The sequence below is a fragment of the Vombatus ursinus genome, unplaced genomic scaffold (assembly GCF_900497805.2).
Source record: "Vombatus ursinus unplaced genomic scaffold, bare-nosed wombat genome assembly UNPS02014802.1, whole genome shotgun sequence".
NCBI lineage: Eukaryota > Metazoa > Chordata > Mammalia > Diprotodontia > Vombatidae > Vombatus > Vombatus ursinus.
In genome coordinates, this window is record NW_020954580.1 from 30489166 (window position 1) to 30511217 (window position 22052).

Here is a 22052-nt window from a genome sequence, read left to right on the forward strand (position 1 = left end):
ACTGAAATCTTTCTATATCCCAACTGTCATCCTATGTATTAGCTATATTTGTGTTATTGGAAAAATTGGTAATAATAATATTACAATAGCTAGCATTTACATAGCACTTTAAGGTTTTCTATGCTTTACAAATATTACTTTGTTTAATCCTCACAACAACCGTGAGGGGTAGGTACTATTATTGTCCCCATCTTACAGTTAAGGAAACTAATACAGCAGTTAAGTGATTTGCCCAGAGTCACTCAACTAACAAGTATTTGAGACCATATTTGAGCCCAGGTCTTCCTGGCTCTAGGTCCAGGACTCTAGGCCCTGAAACACCTAGCTGGCCTGGAGATTTGGAACAGCTGTGAGTTCAGTAACCTGGGTGGGGCTGGGGAGGGAGAAATAAAAGGATTACTGTGTAACAATAAGATCGTTTGAGATTAGATAACGTAAATTTAATCAGTACAATTGTGTGACTTCCTTCTGGGGTATTCAGTAGCACGGGATGGTGGATGTCATCTAGGTTTGGGGTTTGGCAAGTCATGAGCAGCTTTGGAACAAAGAGGAAAAGGATTCAAGGGTACAGGGTAGTGTGTGGTTGAACCAATTTATTGTAGGGTGAAGACTGCAAAAAGAAGACAATGAGCAGTTATGGCATGAATGAGCAACAAAAGTTGGAGAAACTTGAGGTCTTGGGCCCATGAAGAATAGGTTTAGTGAGGGAGTGAGATGGAAGACTAGGAAGCTGCAATTGAGTTGTAGCTAGAATTTATATCACATTTGTAGGTTTGCAAGGTTCTGTATGTGTATTACCTCATTTGATCTCCATTTGGCTTAAAAAAAGAATTTCAGAGTTTTGAATCGTGGAGATATCACCAAGATACGATGAAGTTAATTTGTCATAGAAAATCAGGAAGTTAAAGATTTTGGGGGCCAGGATGTTTGAGTCCTCATATATATTGTATTCCCCAAGTAGAAGGGCAGGGGTCCAGGTAGAGAAGAAGATTGTGAACCAGGAGTTGAATTTCTTAAGAAAGCAGGGAGAAAGACCTGGTGGCCCATAGATGACAGCATTAGCCAAGATATGAATAGATACATAGGTAGGTAGGTAGGTAGGTAGGTAGGTAGGTAGGTAGATACATAGATAGAGCCACCAAAAACAAAAAAAAGGAAAAGTTGCTGAGCAAGGCTCTAGAAGCTACAGTGAGGACAGAAGAGTAGGCCAGTTCCTCTCCTTTGCCCAGCGTATCCTGGGGCTGAGCAGCAAAGAAGGTGTGTGAGAGCATACAGTGGAGGAAAACAGAGAAGGATAGGGGCTGGGCAGATGAGAATAGGAATGAGGGGGCAACCCAGGACTGTTGAGTGATTAGAAGTCTTATCAAGGACAATAAGGTACAGTCTTACTAACATTATCTTGGATTTCAGGTCTGTAGGAGTCATTTTTATTCAGTTCTTTCCAGTCCAAAGGTCATTCTCCTTGACAGAAGAAATGGGGGGGGAAATGAAACTAATTAGTTCTGTCTTCTTTCCATGAGCACCCATACTGTCCCTTTTACCATCCTCTATTTCCAAATGTAGCCCCTTTCCTTTCCTTAGCATTTATCACCAGTCTAAGCTCATCCTAAACTTTATCACTCCTGATCCAGTCTTCTTTAAGGACCACATAGTGCTTTTGTGTTCATCCCCTGTTGTCTGCTCTTGCTTTCACTTCTGTAATATCTTTTTTTAAAAAATCTAAGCCCTATGAGTTTCCTCTGCATCCACACTGGTCTCTATAGACAGTCCTTCCATTCCCTCTTAATCAGAAGTGCTTCTATTCATATCTTAGACTTTTATTCCTTAAAAGCTTCCACCTTGCTTAAACTGACTTCCCTTATAAAATTTTAAGCCATGGGATCCTAATCTCCTTTCTTTAAAAAAAAAAATTCAATTAACAAGTATTTGTTTTCTCTTCCTCTCACTTCCTCCTCACCCCCTGAAAAAGAAATATAAAAACAAAACCCTTGTAACAAATATAACTGCAATTCTCATTTTCAATTTTGACCAAAATTATTCATTCTATCACCACAGGAGGGTGTCAGCGAGCTTAGAATGTGAATACTTCAGCTAAATTAGTTTACAAGAAGGCTGGGCAAGGTAACCTTGAGATTGTGAGTCAGTGTCCATTTCTACACTAATGTGAAGTTCTTTGAGAAGAGTATGGAACATTTATTTTCTATATACATACAAAGAATTTTTGTTCAGTCATTGCAGTCATCGGGTTCCACTCTTCATGACCCCATTTGGGGTTTCCTTGGCAAAGATACTGGAGTGGTTTGCCATTTCCTTCTCCAGCTTATTTTACAGATGAAGAAACTGAGGCAAACAGGGTTAAGCAACTTGCTCAGAGTCACACGGCTTGTGTCTAAGGCCAGGTTTGAACTCATGTCTTCCTGACTCCAGGTGTGGCGTTCTATCCCCAGTATCACCATACAGCTACACCTCCACACAAAGAAAAGTAGAATTAAATTGAAGAGATATTTTTGGCATAGCACAAAGAAACTTTTGTATTTGAGGGTCATGGGAATGAAGGAAATGGCCTGAACGATCCCAAGTCTCCTTCCAACTCTTTAATTTATGATGTTAAGACCAAACTTAACATCAAGTTGATAAAAAGTACTAATGAGCTGTGTAGTGGTGTTTCGGAGTCCCCATCCTCAAGATTTTCAAGAAGGAGATGTATATTATCTCTCTGTCTAGAATGATTGACTGAAGTCAGAGAATGGAATCAAATGATCTCTAGGTCTCTTCTAACTCTACTGTCCTAAAATTCATTGGTTCTTTCATGCCCTTTCCTGATTCCCTTCCTTGGCAAGTGGTTATCCCACCACCACCATTTTTTGTGTTTGGTCTGTATATATTCTATATTTACTTATATGTGGACATATTGTTCCCCCCAATAGAATATAAGCCTATTTAGGGTAAGAACTGTGTCTGATTCTGTATCTGCCACACCGAACACAATCTGGCACTTAGTAGGTGCTAATACACATTTGTTGTAAGAATAGATGTCTAATAATCTCAAAGGAATCCACTTGGTGGAAAGGACTCGAAAAAGATTATGTGTTCTAATTTCATTTTGATCTTACTAGTTCATTTAATGACTTTCTAAACTTTCTATATTTCTGTTTCTTGTTCAGTAAGTTGGAATGTTCTGGTTACTTCAAGAGAGCAATTGGGCATTTTGCTATTGACTAGTGAAATAACTAGCATTTTTACTCATAGAAATTCGGCTTAGTGACCTTAACATCATGAATATTTTTCTTCATGTCTTTTGTGGGTATAGTATAGTCCTAATATGTCTCCTAAATTATTATGAGGAAAAGCTAGTAGAAGTGGTGGTAAAGCACTTCACCATTTAATTGCTAAGTCATGATGATGATGTAATAGTTTTTCCATTGTAACTCCCATTTTTGAAAGTTTAGAACTCCTGTAACTTTTTTAAGGAACACTTAATCCAACATTATCCCTTTGTTAATTTGACATTTTCTAAGAGAAACAGAATATAAAACCTGAAGTGCTTAAAGAAATGCAAATAGAAAACCTTCAGAGAATGAGTAGAGAAACATGAGCAGTCTGTTCTAAAAGTAGATTTAACTTCAGAAACTAGAAAAGAACCATATTTCATCTCTATATCTGGGTTTTTCTTTTCAGATTCCTTAGTTGGATAATCCAGTTACCCATATTAATGGCATTATCCAAAGTGTTTGTGGATTGAAGCTGCATTTTTATGGTTTTAAACATTTTTTAGTCATGATTCTTATCATGTTACACTTCAATCTTGCACTTCAGCTTTATTAATTTGGAGTATTACTTATGTTTCTGTATTCAGTTACGAGTTTGCCCTTTTCAGAAAACAACATACTTTTTATGTAGAATGAGACAAAAGAAAAGTTTAAGAAGATAAAATTTTGGAATAATCCTATGAGACAAGTACCAATAGATATAGTAGGACTTATTATAATATGTATAATAGAGATATCTTCTGCTGTCCAAGATTGAAATTCTGTAGTTGTAATAAGGAAAAATCCTGAAACTTAAGGGAAAGGTGTAAGGGATTGGTTCACACGACAGCAGAGCCAGGATTAGATATTCTTGTCAGTATTTTTTTAATTATCAATTTGAAATCAATCTTACTTTAACTGATATTTTATTATAGTGAGTCTCACATTGGAAACAAAATGTCTTGGTAGTGTAAAATCTCAATGAGGACAGTATAAAGCTGGAATAATTAATTTAATGAATTTGAAGTGTTCACAAGGCTCTTAAAGGACAAAAAGAAACATTGGAAGTTACATTGGTATTGCCTAAAAGAATCTTAATAGACTTGATCTTCTGTATTTTTGTTGTAGTAAACTGAGTGATATTATGGGATCTGAATTAGAAAAGAGCCAAATGATAGTCCTGTTTCTCCTTATTCTTTCTATATATGTCATTTTTGCCATGATTTTTTTTCTTTTAATTATATTTTTTGTGGTTCAGTTGTTTTTCAGTCATGTCCTACTTTTTGTGACCCCATTTCTAGTTTTCTTGGCAAAGGTACTGGAGTGGTTTGCCATTTCCTTCTCCAACTCATTTAATGTATAAGGAAACTGAGACAAAAAGAATTAAGTGACTTTCCCAAGGTCACACAGTGAGTGTATGAGGCCAGATTTGAACTCAGGAAAATAAGTCTTCCTCACTCCAAATTCTGCACTCCATCCGTTACACCAGCTAGCTGCCCACTTTAATTATATACTAGATAGAAAGGAGAGTAAATAGTGGTTGTTTCTCTTCACCCCCAACACTTCTGTTATCAAGATGGGATGAGAGAGAAGTTGTTTGAACATGAGTCCCCCTCCTGCCCTAGAAAAAAAGCCTTTGTTTTCCTCTACTTTCTATCCTTTAGGGGCCAAGAGTTAGAGTCAAGGACTAAAAGCTCTGACTGAAATACTTAGGTTTCTGCTACAGCAGTGGCAAAATAGTTGTAGTCTTTTCTTCTCCAGCCTCCTATTTCATTTCTACCCTACTCCAACAGTTCAATTAAAAAAAACAAGGTAACTCTTAGTTAACTGAATAGATGGGAGGCAATGAAGTTCTGTCCAGCTTAAAAGTTCTCTGATAATGTGCTATAAATGTAACTTCTGTAAAATGCATCCTATTTTTCCTCTTACATCATAAAATTGGAGGTATTTTCCCCTGGGTGGAAAGCAGCAGAGAGGAGTGGCCCCAAAAGTAGCAAAAATAACATTAGGGACATTTTACCATAGAACAATGAAACAAAAAAATTAAATAATCATAATGAAAAATTAGTAGTACTCAAAATGTAAATAGCACTACTGCTATTTTTTAAAAAAAATTCACAAAATGAAAAATATCAAAAGGGGAAATATACTACAATACCAGAAATACTGACCACATAATCATCTGCCTTATTGATTGTTCGCAGAGGAAAGGTGGTGATTTTTCTACTAGTGCAAAGCTTTCATGGCATGATGAACTTCACATGCAAGTCTCTTACCTTTTTTGATGCCTATACCATCTCTTAAACTTAACATTTCTCCTTCCTGCCTTTGCCTGATTAACATCTGTTCATTTTGCTTTCAGGAGTATAAACATATCTCCTTCCTTTGTCCTGGAACTTCCCTACTTAATAAAATTCTATCTGGAATTATAGGATCATAGATATAGAGCTGGGAGAGACCTTATCATCTTGTTCCAACTTGCTTATTTTACAAATGAGAAACTGAGTCCCAGAGAGGCTAAGTGACTTACCTGTTTGCACATGACCTTGGGCTAATCACTTAACCTTCATGGGACTCAGTTTCCTCATTTGTAAAATGACGGGGGTAGCCTGGAGGGCTCCTCAAGTTTCTTCTGGATCTAGGGCTATGATCCTAAGTAACAGATCTGAGTTTGGAACTCTTGCCTTCCATCTCCTAATCGCCTCCTCTTTCCAGGATACCCAAGCCCCTTTCTTTCTTTTTCCTCACCAATCCAGGTAGATGATGGTTTATTCCAATGAGTTTCCATCTTTTCACCCAAAACTCATTTTTTCATTCAGGAAATAATTTAGTGCCTTCTCTTCTAGGAATCCTGAAGAAACAGAAATGCCTTCTCAGAAGGCAAATATGATTGTAAAGACAATAATATGTTAAAATTAAGCTAAGAATGTATCATATATAAACCAAAATGTGATCGCCTTTATCTTCTCCTTGATTAGCAGTAAAATATAAACTATTAAACTGTAAATTCTGTGAGGCCAAGACAAATCCTATTCATCTTTGTATCACCCAGCACCTAACATAGTACACTCTGTGCATGGTAACTGCTGAGGTGGGAGTTATTACAGAGAGTTAGTAGGAGATTAACAGTATCCTTTCCTTGCATTTGAGAGATCAATTTAAAATTCAACAGATAAAATGTGGGCTGAATTACAGGACAGGTAGATTTAGAACTGGTTAGACAATAGTCATGACTGTTGCATCTGTATGAGAGCTCAAGTACTTTTGGCCCTGTCGTCTTTAATATTTTTATTACTGACTAGGAGGAACATAAGAAATTAAATTATTAAATTTGTAGATGACAGAAATCTTATGGGAAGATCATGCCAGAATTACATTCCATCTTAACAGATGGGTTTAATAGGTTAAACTAACAATCTAAAACATAATAGGAATAAATGTTAAGTCCTGCATTTAATTTCATTCAAAAACGTTAAGTTCCTACATATAGAAGATTAGTTAGCTTAACCAGGTGACACTACATCTTAAACATCCCTGGGCATTACCTTACACCCTTTTGCCAACTCCTAAGGAGGCTCAGCTCGGCTGAACCTTCCTATATGCACTGTATTCCCAAATCAGAATGTGTGCTGTTACTCACTGCTTAGCACAATGCTTGACACGTAAACACTTAATACATGCTTTTTCATGCATTCATTAATTCATTCATTCATTCATACTACATGCAACAAATAATAAAAAGATAAAAAGCAATATAGTTACTTCCTTTTATTTAATTTAACAAACATTTATCGAGTGCTTTGCAGTATGCAGATCTCTATGCTAAGCACTGGGGAAAGTACTAGCCCTCATGGACCTCATAGTGGGGGTATGATACCAGTACTTCATTGTAATATATAACATTACATGATAAATGCATTAGAAAGTTCCAAAACAAAGTATTATGTGAAGTCCAAAGGGGGAAGTTTGATATTGACTCAGGAGAATGAAGGAAGGTTTCTTGTAGGAGCTAGCATTTGAATTGTTTTAAAGAATTAGGGTAAGCCTTGTGTTCACTTTTAGCAGCACATGTAATAAAATTGGCACATTGGGGAGAAAATCAGCATGGCTCCTGCACAAGGATACAAATTCACAGAACATTTTATGTCTTTTTCCCAAGTTTTGTTTTCTTCTATCATTGATTCTCTTTAAGCGTATATTTATTTTCTTTTGTTTTTTATCTTTCTTATCATTTTGCTTATACTGCTTATCATTTTGCTTTCTTTTGACTCTTATTCATCTATTTGAACTGCATCTGTTGATGAAAGGTAAAATTTATCAATTGAAAAAATAAAGAATGGATAGCAATAGGTGGTGAAGGGGAGCCATCCAAACCAACCTATTTGTGAACTGTAATCTCCATTTGCCTGCTGAGCATTTCCCTTGAATGATTCACTAGCACCTGAACATCAACATATCTAAAATTGAACACATTATTTTCTTAACTTAAAAGTACTAATACACCTTGACCTCTCTGTAGAATTGACCTCTTCTTTTGGATATCTGCTGGATTCTCTCTCCTCTTTATGACACTTCTCTCTCCTGGTTTTCCTCCTGCCTAACTACTCCTGAATCTTTTTTGTTGGATTTTTATCCAGGTCATAGCCACTAATTGTGGGTGTCCCCCAAGGGTCTGTCTTTCTCTTCTCCCTCTATGCTGTCTCATTTGGTGGCTCATCAGCTCCCATGGGTTCAACTATCTTCTGAATGATGACGATTCTCAAATCTATGTATCCAGTACCAGCCTCTCTCCTGAGCTGTCACCAACTGCCTCTTGGACATCTTTGATGTACCATAGACATCTCAAACTCAATGTATTTAAAGCGGAACTAATTATATTTCCCCCTAAAGCCCTGCCCTCTTCCTTATTTCTGTGGAGGGTGCTAGCATCCTCCCAGTCTCACAGTCTCACAGCCTAGTATCATCCTTAACTCCTCTTCCCCACTCACTCCATATATACAATCAGTTGCCAAATCTTGTTAGTTCTAACTTCACAACATTTCTCCTAAACATCTGCTTGTCATCACTCCCACAACTACCACCCCACGGCAGGCTCTAATCACTTTATCCCCAGCCCATTACAATAGCCTTCTAGTTTGTCTTGCTGCCTTAGATCTCTCCCCACTCCAGTCCATCCTCTACTCAGCTGCCAAAGTGATTTTCCTGAGGCACATATCTGACTATGTCACCCTACATACCCTTTATTGATATATTCTAGTGGCTGCCTGTTGCCTGCAGAATCAAATACAGAATCCTGTGTTTAGCATTTAAAGCATTGCATAACCTATCCCCTTGCTATCTCTGTCTAGTATTCTTTTGGGTATCTAGGTGGCAAAGTGGATAGAGCACAGGGCCTGAAGTCAAGAAGACTCATCTTTATCCTCAGACACTCATTAACTATGTGACCCTGGGCAAGTCACTTAACCCTGTTTGCCTCAGTTTCCTCATCTGTAAAATAAGCTAGAGAAGGAAATAGCAAACCACTCCAGTATCTTTGCCAAGAAAACCCCAAATAACAAATAAGTCTTCTTATACTTTACTCTCCTCCACATTCTCTATTATCTGATAGCACAGGTCATAGAGAATATACTCTTCCTCATATATAACACATCTCCCAGTTCCTTGCCTCTGCACTGTCGCCCATGCCTATATGCTCTCCCTCCTCACCTCCCAACTCCTGGTTTCCCTGGCTTGCTTCAAAGTATCACTTTCCTGAGACTTTTCCCGTCTTCCTTTTTCCTTCTCATCCCCTCCCCTCCCCCACCAGTAACCTCTCTCTGAGATTACCTTCAATTTATACTATATATATATTATATGTACATAGATGTTTGCATGTCATCACCGCCATTCAAATGTGAGTCCCTTGAGATCAGGGACTCTGTTTTTGGCTTTCTTTGTATTCTCAGCATTTAGCACAGTACCTGGCACAGAGTAAAGTGCTTAATAAATACTTGTTGGGTGACTTATTAAAAGTTCTCTTTAAAGGTCTAATGTACCCTGGTGGCATTTTAAAAATCATTCCTTTTTATTTCCACTTACCCTCTCACCACTGCTTAATTCAAACCTTCCCCTGTATCTGGGACACTCTTTCCTCCCAAATCTTAAAATATTTATTTTCTCTCAAGCCAAACTAAGGAGTCATCTCTTCCATGAAACTTTCCTTAAACCCCCTGGATTGAACATAATATCTCCTTCCTGAAATTTTCTCTGAGCATTTTATCTGGAACTCTGTCACATTCTCCCTTGTGTCATAATGACTTTGTTTTTCATCTTTCCATGCTTATCCTTTTATATGGTAGTATATTCTTAATTGACTTGAAGAGATAACAGAACAGATAAGGATGAAGTGATAGGAAGTCAAGACTAGGGTGGAGAGGTTAAGGAGGAGTGAGACAGAGAGATAAGGGAAAAAAAAGGAAGATTATCAAGAGAGATTTTTCAGACTCATCCTTCAGCCCAAAAGTTTTACTTGATGAATTCTGGACCACAGTGTTTAAAATTCCATCAGCTTGAATATTGAAGTCACTTAGGATTATGGTAGGAATGGTGATAGAGAAAACTAAGCAAAATTCTACTGTTATTGAGGAAAGTGGATAAATTCCTTAGAAATGAGAAGCTGACAAAACAAGAATCTGGTCAGATTCACGGTGGTGTAAATTTCAAAATATGAGGAGTTATGAATACATATGGCAGAGCAAAAGTCTGTGAATGGCAGTATGGTACAAGGAGTATGTCGCTGTCCCCTGCTGGCCCTATCAAAAGGAGTTAGATATGAGAGACCTGAAAGTTTGCAATGGCCGAAATTGGAGAGGGTGAGGAGGCAAGTGGATTCTTTAGGAGAGAACCAAGTTTTACTTTGTACCAGAGGTGGAAGGAAAAGAAAGTGTATTGGTTCCTGAGAGGAGAGTGGAAGAGGTGGATAGTGGAAGATACGGACCAGGGATGAGGCAACAAACAGAGATAGCTCAATATGAGCTTTTGTTAATGTTTTTAAAGGCACTTAACCCTTGATGGGTTACATTATAGTTAACATAGTTAACATTACAGGATGAGGGAAATATAATCAGCAGATGCTCATGTGAAAAGAATGTGGGGCTTCTAGTGGACTAGGAGCTCAAGATGGGCCAACAGAGAACGAAAAAAAAAGAAAAACTCACAATGTGTTCTTGGGCTTTATTAACCAATAAAAGCATAGTGTCCAGATTGAGAGTGCTTATTCTTTTGCTGCCCCTGGTCAATAATCTTGTATATTACATCTTCTAGAACCCACATTTCGGAATATTGATCAGCCAGAATGATCCAAAGAAGGGCAATCAGGTCAATGACACTTTCTGGAATTTCCTTTTTAATTGTTAACATATTTCCTTGTGTCTTGGGCCTTTTCTTATTATATTCCATCTTCTTGCTCTCACTGAAAATTGGCTCCTACCAGAATACCCTACATCTGTGGCCACCCTCTATATTATGACATACATCTCTTCTCATGCCCCCTAGTTGGGAAGAGAATGAGGCATTCTTCTTGTTCCTCATTGTCATTTTCAGCCTATTAAGCATTTCCTCTACTGCTATCATCACTCAACAACTTCTAATCCCTTGTGATTCCTTCCTTTCATCTATGTCATCCTAATTAGATCCTAGTTGCAGTCATTTGTCAGCCCCCTGATCCTTTCTTTAGAAGTTTCTTAATTGAATCACAATTCTCCATCTTTTCCCCAGCCACTACTGCTCACATATTCAAGAATTCAGGTTATGTACTGATACTTTTCAAAACCCCTGGCCTCACAGTTCAATCATCTTCTTCAACTCAGTCTGACTCAAGCCACCCCTTCCTTTGTGCCTTCTGGAATTCCCATTCTATAATGAATAAACTCATCTTCATTCTGGACCTCTTCCTCTCTTATTCCTTCCATCTACTTCCTCTAACAGATACCTGGCTTCCCCAAATAACGATGCACTCCAGCCATCCTCTCCAGCTTGGCCATGCCTTCTCTAATATCCCCAGCTGCCAAAGTCGTTTTTTTTCAAGCATAGGTCTGACCATGTCACTCTTTTACTCAGCAAACTCCAGTGGCTCTCTGTTGCTTTTAGGGCAAAATACATGTTCTTTTGGGCATTTAAAGCCCTTCACTTCCTGGCCCCCACATCACTGTACATTTGATTAATCAACAGTCATACCTTTGCACTGGCCATCTCCCATGCTTGGAATGCACTCCCTCCTTACCTCTGCGTCTTAGAATCCCTTACTTCCCTCAAGACTCGGCTCAAGCACCATCTTTTGCATACATATAGCCTAGCTGATCCTACCCAACTGCTGGTGCCTTCCCCATATAAACTACCTTACATTTATTCTGTAGACATCTAAATGCTTACATGATTTTTCCCGATAGAATGTAAACTCCTACAGAGCAAGGCTTGTTGCATTTTTGTATACATATATACGTGTATACAAATATACCCATCACCTAGCACGGTGCCTGGCATAAAGTAGATACTTAATCAGTGCTTGATTGATTTTAAGAGTCAGGTTTTATTTTTTTTTTATAAATTTATTTATTTATATTTAGTTTTCAATATTCACTTGCATAAGATTTTGAGTTCCAAATTTTCTCTCCATCTCTCCCCCACCCCAAGATGATGTGTAAATGGATATAGCCTCAACATATACATTCATATTAAACCTGTTTTCACATTAGTCATGTTGTAAGAGTCAGATTTTAATTCATCTTCATTCTTCACAACCTGACTTCAACTTATCTTTCTAGAAAACTTTACTATACATTATTCTTCTTGATGCACTCTATGATCCAACCAAACTGACCTTCTTGCTGAAACTCTTACCTCCCATCTCCGTGACATAGCATAGGCTGTTGCCCAACCCTGGAATGCATTCTTTCTTCCCCTCTGCATGTCATAATCATGTATTTGCTTCAAAACTCAACTCAGGCACTATCTTCTACATGAAGCTTTCCCTGATTTCTCCTCTGCCTTGCTACTAATGCCTAAACCCCCCCCTCCAAAATATACTTTGTATTCATTTTATATATATTGTATATGCTTATGTTAGTATATATTGTTTCCAATGAAAAAAAATATAAGCTGCTTCAGAGCGAGAACTATTTAATTTTTCACTTTGTATCCCTAGCAGCTTAGGTGCTTAATAAATTATTGACTCCCAAGTCCTGAGCTCTTTCCACCACACTGCCTCTCTAAAAAAGCGGGAAGCTTCCCATTACTAGAAATGATTAGACAAAAGTGGATTACCCACTGATAGGGATTGGGAACTCACCTCGAGGTGGCCTTCTAGGTCCTTGGATGCAGGCCTTTTGACTGAGTACAAGATTTATAAAACAAATCCTTTTATTAAGGGGCTTTGTTCTGTGAAGTTTAGATTTAGTCAAAGGACCTAAAGGGCCACATGTGGCCTCAAGACAGCAGATTTCCTGTCTCTGATCAATGCTGTTGTAGTGAGGACTCTAGAATTGGATTAGAGATTTTATATCCTTACCTCCAATTAAAAACTTCACCTTTATATCTTCTCGGAGTTTTTTTCACATTATGTGATCCCTCGTGTTAGAAAGACTGCCACTTTTATGTGACTTATGGGTTTTCCTTAGCAGTAAACTGATCTCTTTCTTTTTGTGATTATCATTTCTTTTACTACCATAGTTATTGTTGTTGATCTGTGAAGAAAAATGGAATTTTTTTGCGAATCTGTATTTGAAGGAAATGTTATCTTACAAATTATCCATTGTAGCTCTAGGTCAGAACAGTGTTTTTACATTCAGGAAAGTTTATAGTTGAGTCTTTGACACACACTGTGAAGGGATCTTTTGTTCTCTAGAAAAACATACTTCCTCATCCTTTGAGTCACCTTGTTTTTATTCCTTTGTTTACTCTTCGAGAGGAAGAATACTCACCTCCCAAAGTGATGTAAAAGGGAAAGCCTGTTTCAGAAATTAGGGTAGCAGTCTCAGTGTCTGTCCCTGCCCAAAGTTTGAATGTTGGCAGAGATTCATAAGAATATTTTTAAAATCTGAACTTTCTTGTAAAATGTTATCTCCTGCTTCAGAATTCTTTGGACAGGGATATTTGTTCCTGAGCAGAAAAGAAAAAAAACAAAAACAAATGCACACACATGCAACAGAAGAAAAAAAAAACCCAAACAGATAGTTAGATATAAATAAAATCTGTTGTTAAATGTTGATTAACTTTTATTAGAGCTAGTGGGTGTGGAGTACTATATTAGCCACCTTATATAGTAGTCCGGAAGACCTGGGTTCAAATCCTGACATATACTAGTTCTGTTACCACTACCCCAGATAAATCCTTTAACCTCTCAGTGCTGTCAGGCAGCTCTCTAAGACTCTGTTACATATGAGTTACTGGTCATAATCAATGAACATAGTTTGTATAATGGGAATTTCCTACATAGATAAAAATCTCAGGCTCCATACAAAAACAATAGTCAATAATGGGCACCTAACATTTTGTTGGGGAGCTTCTTGCTACTAACTATGTAGAAAGAGTTCTTCACTTGGGATCCACCCCTAAGCAGTTTATGTAAGGACTGTGAACTTGGGTGGAAAGAGTTCTTTATCTCATTTCAAAATGTTACTCTAGCAAGGGGTCTATTGGCTTCACCAGACTGCCAGAGGAGTCCATGATACGAAAAAGACTAAGAATCCCCTATGGAGGTGTTTAAGGAGGTTGATAACATTTAATTTTGTGCCTATTTTGTGGAATTCAGGACTAGACTAATGCTGAGTTCTGGATTTATTTTCCTTATAGGTGTTAGGTCATGAATAATCAGAAAGAGATCCTGATTTTGAAATTAGGTACAAAAGAGAAACCCTTCAAAATGTTTCAAGCAGTGAAACATTGAATAAGCTAGAGTTATGAATACATTTGGATTTTTTGTCATAGTCTCTACTCCCCCTCTTAAGTCTTTCTTGGCATAGAGTTGTTGCTAGGAATAATCTGAATACATTTCATACCACAGCCCTCACTGCTGATCCTGAACCTATTTTCAGGAGCTTAGAACTAATAGAGTTCTTAGACTTGCTGCCAGGATAGTCTGAAGGACATTGCCCTACATTCTGGGCAGAGCCATGGGCCTGGAGGTGTGAGTCTGACCTCCCCCACTGAAGTCATGAGGCTCCACCATAGCAGGTAAGGAAAAAAAAAAAGGAATTCTAAGTAATTCCAGTTCAGAAAATATTCTCAATTAAGATTGAGGGTTAAGAGTAAGTTTTGTTGTAGCTGCCATTTGACTAAGTCTTGAGAAAGAATGTTTCAAAACAAGACTGCCCTACTTTTGTAAAGATAAATGCCCTATATGGCAGCATGGCATAGTAGATAAAGAGCTGATCCTGAAGCCTGAGAGAACTGGGTTCAAGTCTTGCCTCTGAAGCATACTGGATGTGTGACTGAACAAATCACTTAATCTCTCAGTGTACTAGACATCTGTTTTAAGACTAGAAATTGCAGAGACAGAAGGGGCTGAACTGCATTGGTAGAAGTGAACTCTTCACCCAAGAGTTCCCTATGTCAATGAAATTACATCCACTCACCTTTATCCATAACACCTCTGTAGCATCCAAGACAGTGTCTAGCACATAGTCATTTAACAAATGCTTACTGGTTGGTTGATATGATTTTACAAAATGGGCTTGTGCATACCTCAAGTCTCTTTTAGATTTACTCAGGAATAGTATTCCTGGAAAAAAAATCTCAAATATCTTTGTTTAAAGGCCTGTGTGGTGAAGTGCCAGATGTGGAAGCCCTCTGAGGGCTTAAACAAAAATAGGAGTATTTGCCTTTCCTCCTAGTGTAGAAAGCAAATGAAAGTATCCATGCATGTAACTTTACACATTGCAGCTCCAGAGTGAAAACAATGAGTTTATTTTCTCTTAAGTAAAATGTTTTATGCTTAAATGTTAAAGGGGTTTTTAATTATCCTTTGATTATGATTTAATATTTCTTTAAAATGGCACCCATAAAGATAAAAACCCTATATAACACAATGTCATTGAATTGGAGAGTATATTATTGTGGCATTTTTCTTGCTGTTGCTCAGGTACTCCCACCCATCTGGCAACTTCAGACCTCCAGTACATTAGTGACAGTAGAGCATATTCTGTGAACTAGTTCAGCCTCACAGGTGAAGGACCTAAGATAAATGAGATCATAAACAAAAATGTTAATAAATAGTAGGCATGTGATCTGGCATATTTAGACTCTACTACAATCAGCTGAGACTCCGTCATTAATTACATGGGCCCTGCCAAGTTTGGACTGGTAAAATATGTTGATTCTTAAAATAATGTTTTGACTGAAAAAAATTGTTACTTTTTATGAAAGGGTAGCTTGGTACCAATACTGTGGTTTATAGACCTAACTTAAGTGTTTATGTAGTTATTAAAAAAAATAATCATCATACAGCCACATTGTGTGTTTTAAGTTTACTCATATACAATCTTATTTTTCCATTATAATTGTCTACAAAGAAGAAAGCTTGAAGAGAAAAGCTCAAAAGAAAATATGAATTAATCCATTGTCACCATCTTTAAATTTTTATCTTTACATTTTGGAGTGTTCTATTTTAATAATATTACAAAAGAAACTAGTTTGCTTTAGTAATAATGAGAAAGGTAGTATACAATATAGGGAAACATATATACTTGAAAAGGAGAGCTATAGATGCTGTTCATTTTCATTCTCAGAAATGATAAGCATAGAAGTTAAATGAACATACTAATTAACATGACAGGTTTATTTGTAAGACTTTTTCAGCACATAATTAGAGTTCCTAAAATAAAACTGTATTAATGTTGAGTTTGAATAAATATATTCCTGTGGAATTCTGGTAAAAAGCAATACACAGATGGAATTATTCCATAAGATTCTCAAAAGTAACTTTTCACATGTTAGGAGACTGGGTCTCCCATGTAAGAAAAATGCCTAATTACTACTTGAGTCATTTCATAATTAAATGAGAAATTAACACTGAAAATGAGGTTTCCGCTTCAATTTTGATGTATTTTTAACAATAATATTGGTAATTTAGGCTAGAGTTTGCAGTTACCAAATGCATATTCCTGGAGAGCAGAAATATTTTCAAGCGTTTTGGCTAAGTGCTCGGTATTCAAATAGATCCACATATAGGCTAGTGGTGTTAATGTCATCGTGGCTGTATTGGTCCCAACCCTTATGTGCGCTCAGTATTCCTCCACAGCCACTCTCCTGGCGCCTCTCTTCTCATTTTCCTTTAAAACCAGGCCTCAGAAACAATAAAAAGTGGTCACAGCCCACCTCCCCTGTGTAAGCTAGCCCTGGCCAAACTGCTTAATCATTGCCTAGAGAGAAAACTCACAGATTAAGTCTTCTTTCTCTTTGCTCTGGGAAGTTATAAAAATATGTCGGAATCATAATTCTCTTTCTACAGCTCAAGCCCCCAGCCAGAGAAAATTGCTCTGGCAAAATAAGTGGTAACAGTTGTAAAAAAATTTTATATCCTCCCAGATACTGCCTCCTCTTAGCACTCTCTACGAAATTTGCATAATGGCACAAATAGGCTGGCCAGGGTTTAATTACATTTTTTTTAACTTAAAAGGTAAAATAAACAGAATGTAAACTCTTAAGAAATAGAGATTTGGGGGGCAGACATATGCTTTCCTGGAAAGAGAGAGGAAGGAAAAAGGAGAAAAAGGAAATAAAATTTCACTAGCCCTGGTCTTAGCCATTGTAGTTTTTTAGCAACACAGGAACTAGTTCCTGGAGTCTGGTGCTGAAGATCTCATGTCTGATAACTTTCCTTCCATGATTCATTGGGGCATTCTTCTCACTCTTTTTAGATGCTAGTAGCAGCAACTGCCCTTCTGCCTAACTTGCTCCCGCTACCAATTCACCTCTGGCGTGATTTCCTCCCTGCTCCTTCCTTAAGATGAGGGAGGCTAACTTGTTAGTCAGTGTCTGGACCCCTGATAGTCACAGGGTTGGGGTAGCTCCCGAGAGGAATCAGGTAAAGACTCTCCAGCTGACTTGTGTCCTGACCAGCAAGTGTCCAACTCCAACATACTTATCTCGTTGGCAACCCCAGGGGGTGCTACACATAATTTCATTAATTTGGATATTTCCTCCAGTTATACAAATCACAATCAATTCATGCTTGTTCTTGTCCTCCCCTAAGCTCCCCGTAGAGGGATGGAACACCATCTACTGTACTGAGAGGAGTCCTTCCAGGACAGTGTCACAGGGACCACCAGTGGAGCCCTCAGAACATCTAACTGTTATCCTCCCCCTCGTTCTTGCCACATGACATGCCCTTTTTCACTCATACATCTGCCTGACTATGTGTTATACTCTGGTTCTTCAAAGTTCATTGTTTGTCATGTGGTATACAGCCTGCTCAATAGGAAGATTTATTAAGTCATATTTATTATGTCTCACTCCAGGCTTTTTATGCTGACCCTACTGCTGGTGAATACTGTTTACCCACTGTCACATGGCTTATAATTTAATGTATTTTTAAAATGAAAGCATATGCTTTAAGGGGATGTACCTTGAAATCTGAGAGGAAATTCAAAATTCCACGAATATTGCCATTTTATGCCAGATGTTCTAATCTAGCTTCTGTTGTGTATATATAATTTTTAATGAGATCAGTGTAGTGCTCTGCATATATTAAAGTAGCATGAATGTCACGCTATCTAAGAATCTGTGGTTGCTAAGGGAGACCTTATTCCTATGGTCAGAAACTCCATAAATTGATGGAAAATTTTCTTTTTAAATTACTTTCATAAAGCAAGAACAATGCAGTAGTCATGAAACCAGTCATCAGTTCCACCCCAGTGCTGCTGCCTTGCCAACTAACAACCCTTTTAGCAACTGCACTCACAAGGCAAAGCCATGACCACAAAGGATAGTTAAACCAAGTCCTCAAAGAATGGCATTCGTTTATTTTCCCTAAGCAGTGCAGTGATCCATTAAAAGGTGCAGATATTTCAGAGAGAAATCATGTCATTAAGTGCTTCAGAAACTAATTATTCATTGTGAGTTATACAGTGTATTTTCTTTTTGTTCATGGATTGCCTTGAATAATTTTACATAATGCTATTTTTCCAATAGGAAATCATTGCAGTGAATATCCTTCCCTGACAAATATCCCTTATCCTTTGCCAACCTATATCTCACAAGAAGCACTCTTGCCACTGTACCAGGTCTTCTCCTCCAATATCTTTGCCTTTGTTCTAATCTGGTTCCCTTGGTTGCCGCTTAAAAAGGGGTAATAAAAAGGGGGAAGATGCCTCTCAGTAGGAAAAAGTGAAGTGTCATAGCGAAGACAAAGGGTACCATTGGAAGCCAACAGGTTCCATGCATTGATTATGATGGCTCTTAATATACATGTGTCATTAGAATTCTGAATTTGGTAGTCATTGTCATTTTTTTGTGATGTTCTCAGAATTCCGTAAGCCTTCCAATTTACTTCTTGGAAAAAAGTATGGATAGAATCTACAAGCCTTCAATTTTTGTCATTTCTTAATCTCAAAGCATATTTCTACCATCCTCTCCTGTGCCTACTTTCACTTTTAACTTACTAAGAATCAGGTATAGATGTGTGTGTGTATGCAAGTATACTCACAGAAATGTACATGGGTGTATGTTGATTTCATTTGAAGGACCTTTCCAGTTTCTTGGAATTTCTTTGCTAAAGACGTTGAACATTAGGCACAATTATCTTCATGGTCTGTTAGGTAATACTTGTAGGTAAGGAAGTGTTTCACAAAATGCTATTCTTTGTTCCCTTTGTGTAGATGATAGAACCAACTTTACCAATTTCATTTTTGTTTTTGTTTTTGCTTCTCTGCAGACATCTTTCCATTTAACTTTCCATGTTTCCAAGCTTTTCGTGTCTTCTGGTTTCATTTATAACAAGAATTCAGTATAGACATGATTCATTTCCTCTAGTAATGCATCATCTTGATTGGAATTGGACCAAGATCTCACATTTGAAAATACCAGCAATCAAATTCATGTTTGTAAATGATCTAAAAACTATGATTCTTAGTACCCTGTTCCTTTTTTTTAACTCTCTTTCACCATTACCATGGAAACAGAAGAGGTACTTCTGTTCTTCAGGAATAAAGGTTTTCTCATGTTTTTATCTGTTTTAAGCAAAACATTAATTACCTAGTACAACTTGCTGATAATGAGATGAGCTTTTCTATATATGGTTAGGCTGATCCTTTGACATCTGATGCTATATATTACTGAGAACGTAATGAAAGCCTTTATATCTTCTTAGAACCCACCAGAACTTCTTCTCTACTTGTATAGTATTTAAGGACCCAGGGTCAGTCACAGCCGTACTTTAATGTGGCATGGGATTTGGGGATTTGGGAATATATTTACATATATAAGTATATATATGTGCATATATACACTTACACATATATATGGATATATGTGCATTGGATTTTATAAATAAAAGGGTGACAGGCTGTGATGATGCTGTGTAAGTGATAGAGAACTGTTGTTTCTCAAGAGCTTTTTAAAGTTACCAATAAGATATAGACAAGTCTGTCAAAAGTCTTAAACCATGGATAGCAGAGCATATTTTGTTTTAGGGAAAAGTCCATGTTCTAGAATTAGCTTTTGGATAAAGAGGCCCAGTTTCAGTTAGAAAAATACCTTGCCTATTGATTGAGCAAACTGCCCCCAAACTTCCCATAAATTTAAAAAGATGTATATTTTCTTATATTTGCACAATTGATGGTTTTTAAATTGCTAACTTAAACTCCTGGGCAGGTGGGTGGTACAGGGGATAGAGCACTGGGCCTGGAGTCTGGAAGACTCGAATTCAAATCCAGCCTCAAACACTTACTAGCTGTGTGATCCTGGGTAAGTCACATAACCCTATCTGCCTCATTTTCCTCACCTATAAAATGAACTGGAGAAGGAAATGGCAAACCACCCTTATCTCTGCCAAGAAAACTCCAAATGAGATCACAGAGAGTTGGACACGACTGAAACAATTGAATAACAATGAAAATCTAAACTTCTATACTTTTTGGTTAATTTACCGATACTTTAAGTGACTGCTTGTTTCTGCCAGATTGATTTTTTTTTTCCTTTTGGTCTAGCCATCCATGAGGTTTAAAGTGTTCACATTTAGCAAGCAAAATAAATGTCCCAGAAATTCATTATGTCTTCGTTTATTTAAGTCCACTAGCAGGAGGTTTTATCTCTCTCCTGTGATGAATGTGAGCCATTCAGGTTTAGCTGCCTGTTTTAATGTTTCTTTTTATTTATGATCCATGTAATATTTGGGAGAGCAGAAGTTGGCTCCATTGTGAGTATTCCCTAATCTCCCACAGATATGCCTCTGCTAAAAACACCAAAGTGAATAGAATCTATTATGGCTCAAAGGTCACACATTTCCATCTTGTTCATATTGAGAAGTACTTTAGATAATTATCTGCCTTTTGTATCTCAAAAGAATAGAGGTATGGGAGAGGGGGAGGGCAGAAGGAGCTCATTTTATTTCCTTAAATTTTCTTCATAAGTTCAGAGTAAGTCTCTTTTGAAGTTGTAAAACAGTGGTAGTGATGAAATAATATTAGGAACTAAGTAGTCCCATAGGGAGCTTCAGAGCCTACCCTACTTCATTTGTTGGGGTATTGATATTTTGGGATATTTTTCATCCAAGTGGCTCTGAGCAGTTTACAAGCATGATATTTGTACAAACCTACCACACTTGTGCAATAGCTATTCCCTAAAGAATGTGTACCTCACATCATATTTCCTCCATAGGTTATATAATCATTTCAAGGCCTGTGCTGTATCTCCTTTTCTGATTGATGTAACCTCAAGTCTCTCACATCCAACTCCTGACTGTCACCCCAAATAATCTGGCAAGCCTGCTCACCTTGCCTTGTCCAGGTCTTATGATCTAAAAATAAACAAATGTACTAAATGGGCTTTTTTTAAAAGAATTTTTTCATAAATGTGAAAAAATTGTTTTATGATGCAAACTTATAATTTTGGATTTTTACCTAATGAGTTTCTTAAAGCAAGGTACTCATATACAGGGTTCAGAGGGGAAAATACTAAAAAGCATGAATGCAAGAACTGGAAGCTAACTTAGAGATCATCTAGTACAACTTCATTTTATAGATGAGAAAACTGAGGTCCAGAGAGATTAAGGGACTTGCCCAAAGTCACTGCCCAAAGGCAGTAAATAGAAGAGGTAGGATTCAAACCCAGGTTGTCTGATTCCAAATCCCAAGCCCTTTCCTCAATGACACATGGAAAGTTGTCTTCTCAGAAGTAAGGGGAAAATGTATGTTTTGGGAGACATTATCCTCATTTGATTTAATTTACACAAAATCTGTAAAAGTCTTTGTCCAGCATTATGTAAACTCTTTGAAGGCAGGAATAGTTAGTTGTCTTTGAATCCCTAGTACCTGTGTCTGGCACATTTTGTTGTTGTTCAGTTGTTTCAGTTGCATCTAACTTTTGTGACACCATTTGGGATTTTCTTGGCAAGGATATTAGAGTCATTTGCCATTAGTAGGCATTTGATAAATGCTTATTAAATTTAATTTAGTTAAAACAGATGAAGTGAGCAATTCCATGTGTTTGACAGTGGTTGTTCTTTAAATTCATGTCCACTTTTGCCACTGGAAACTTTCAACTCAGATCTAAACCTGGAAAAATTGTGATGCTGGGTTCACAAGCTATTCACAATGTCCCTTATTTGAAGAG

General features: G+C 37.4%; 1 protein-coding gene and 1 non-coding gene across 2 annotated transcripts in view; both read left to right on the forward strand.

Annotated features, from left to right (window-relative positions):
- VWA8 (von Willebrand factor A domain containing 8) overlaps positions 1–22052 on the forward strand; it is a 399466-nt gene that overhangs the window by 308544 nt on the left and 68870 nt on the right. The window lies entirely within an intron of this gene.
- On the forward strand, positions 7297–7401 carry LOC114051502. The gene has a single exon (XR_003570147.1). It is a non-coding gene; the product is annotated as a U6 spliceosomal RNA (small nuclear RNA).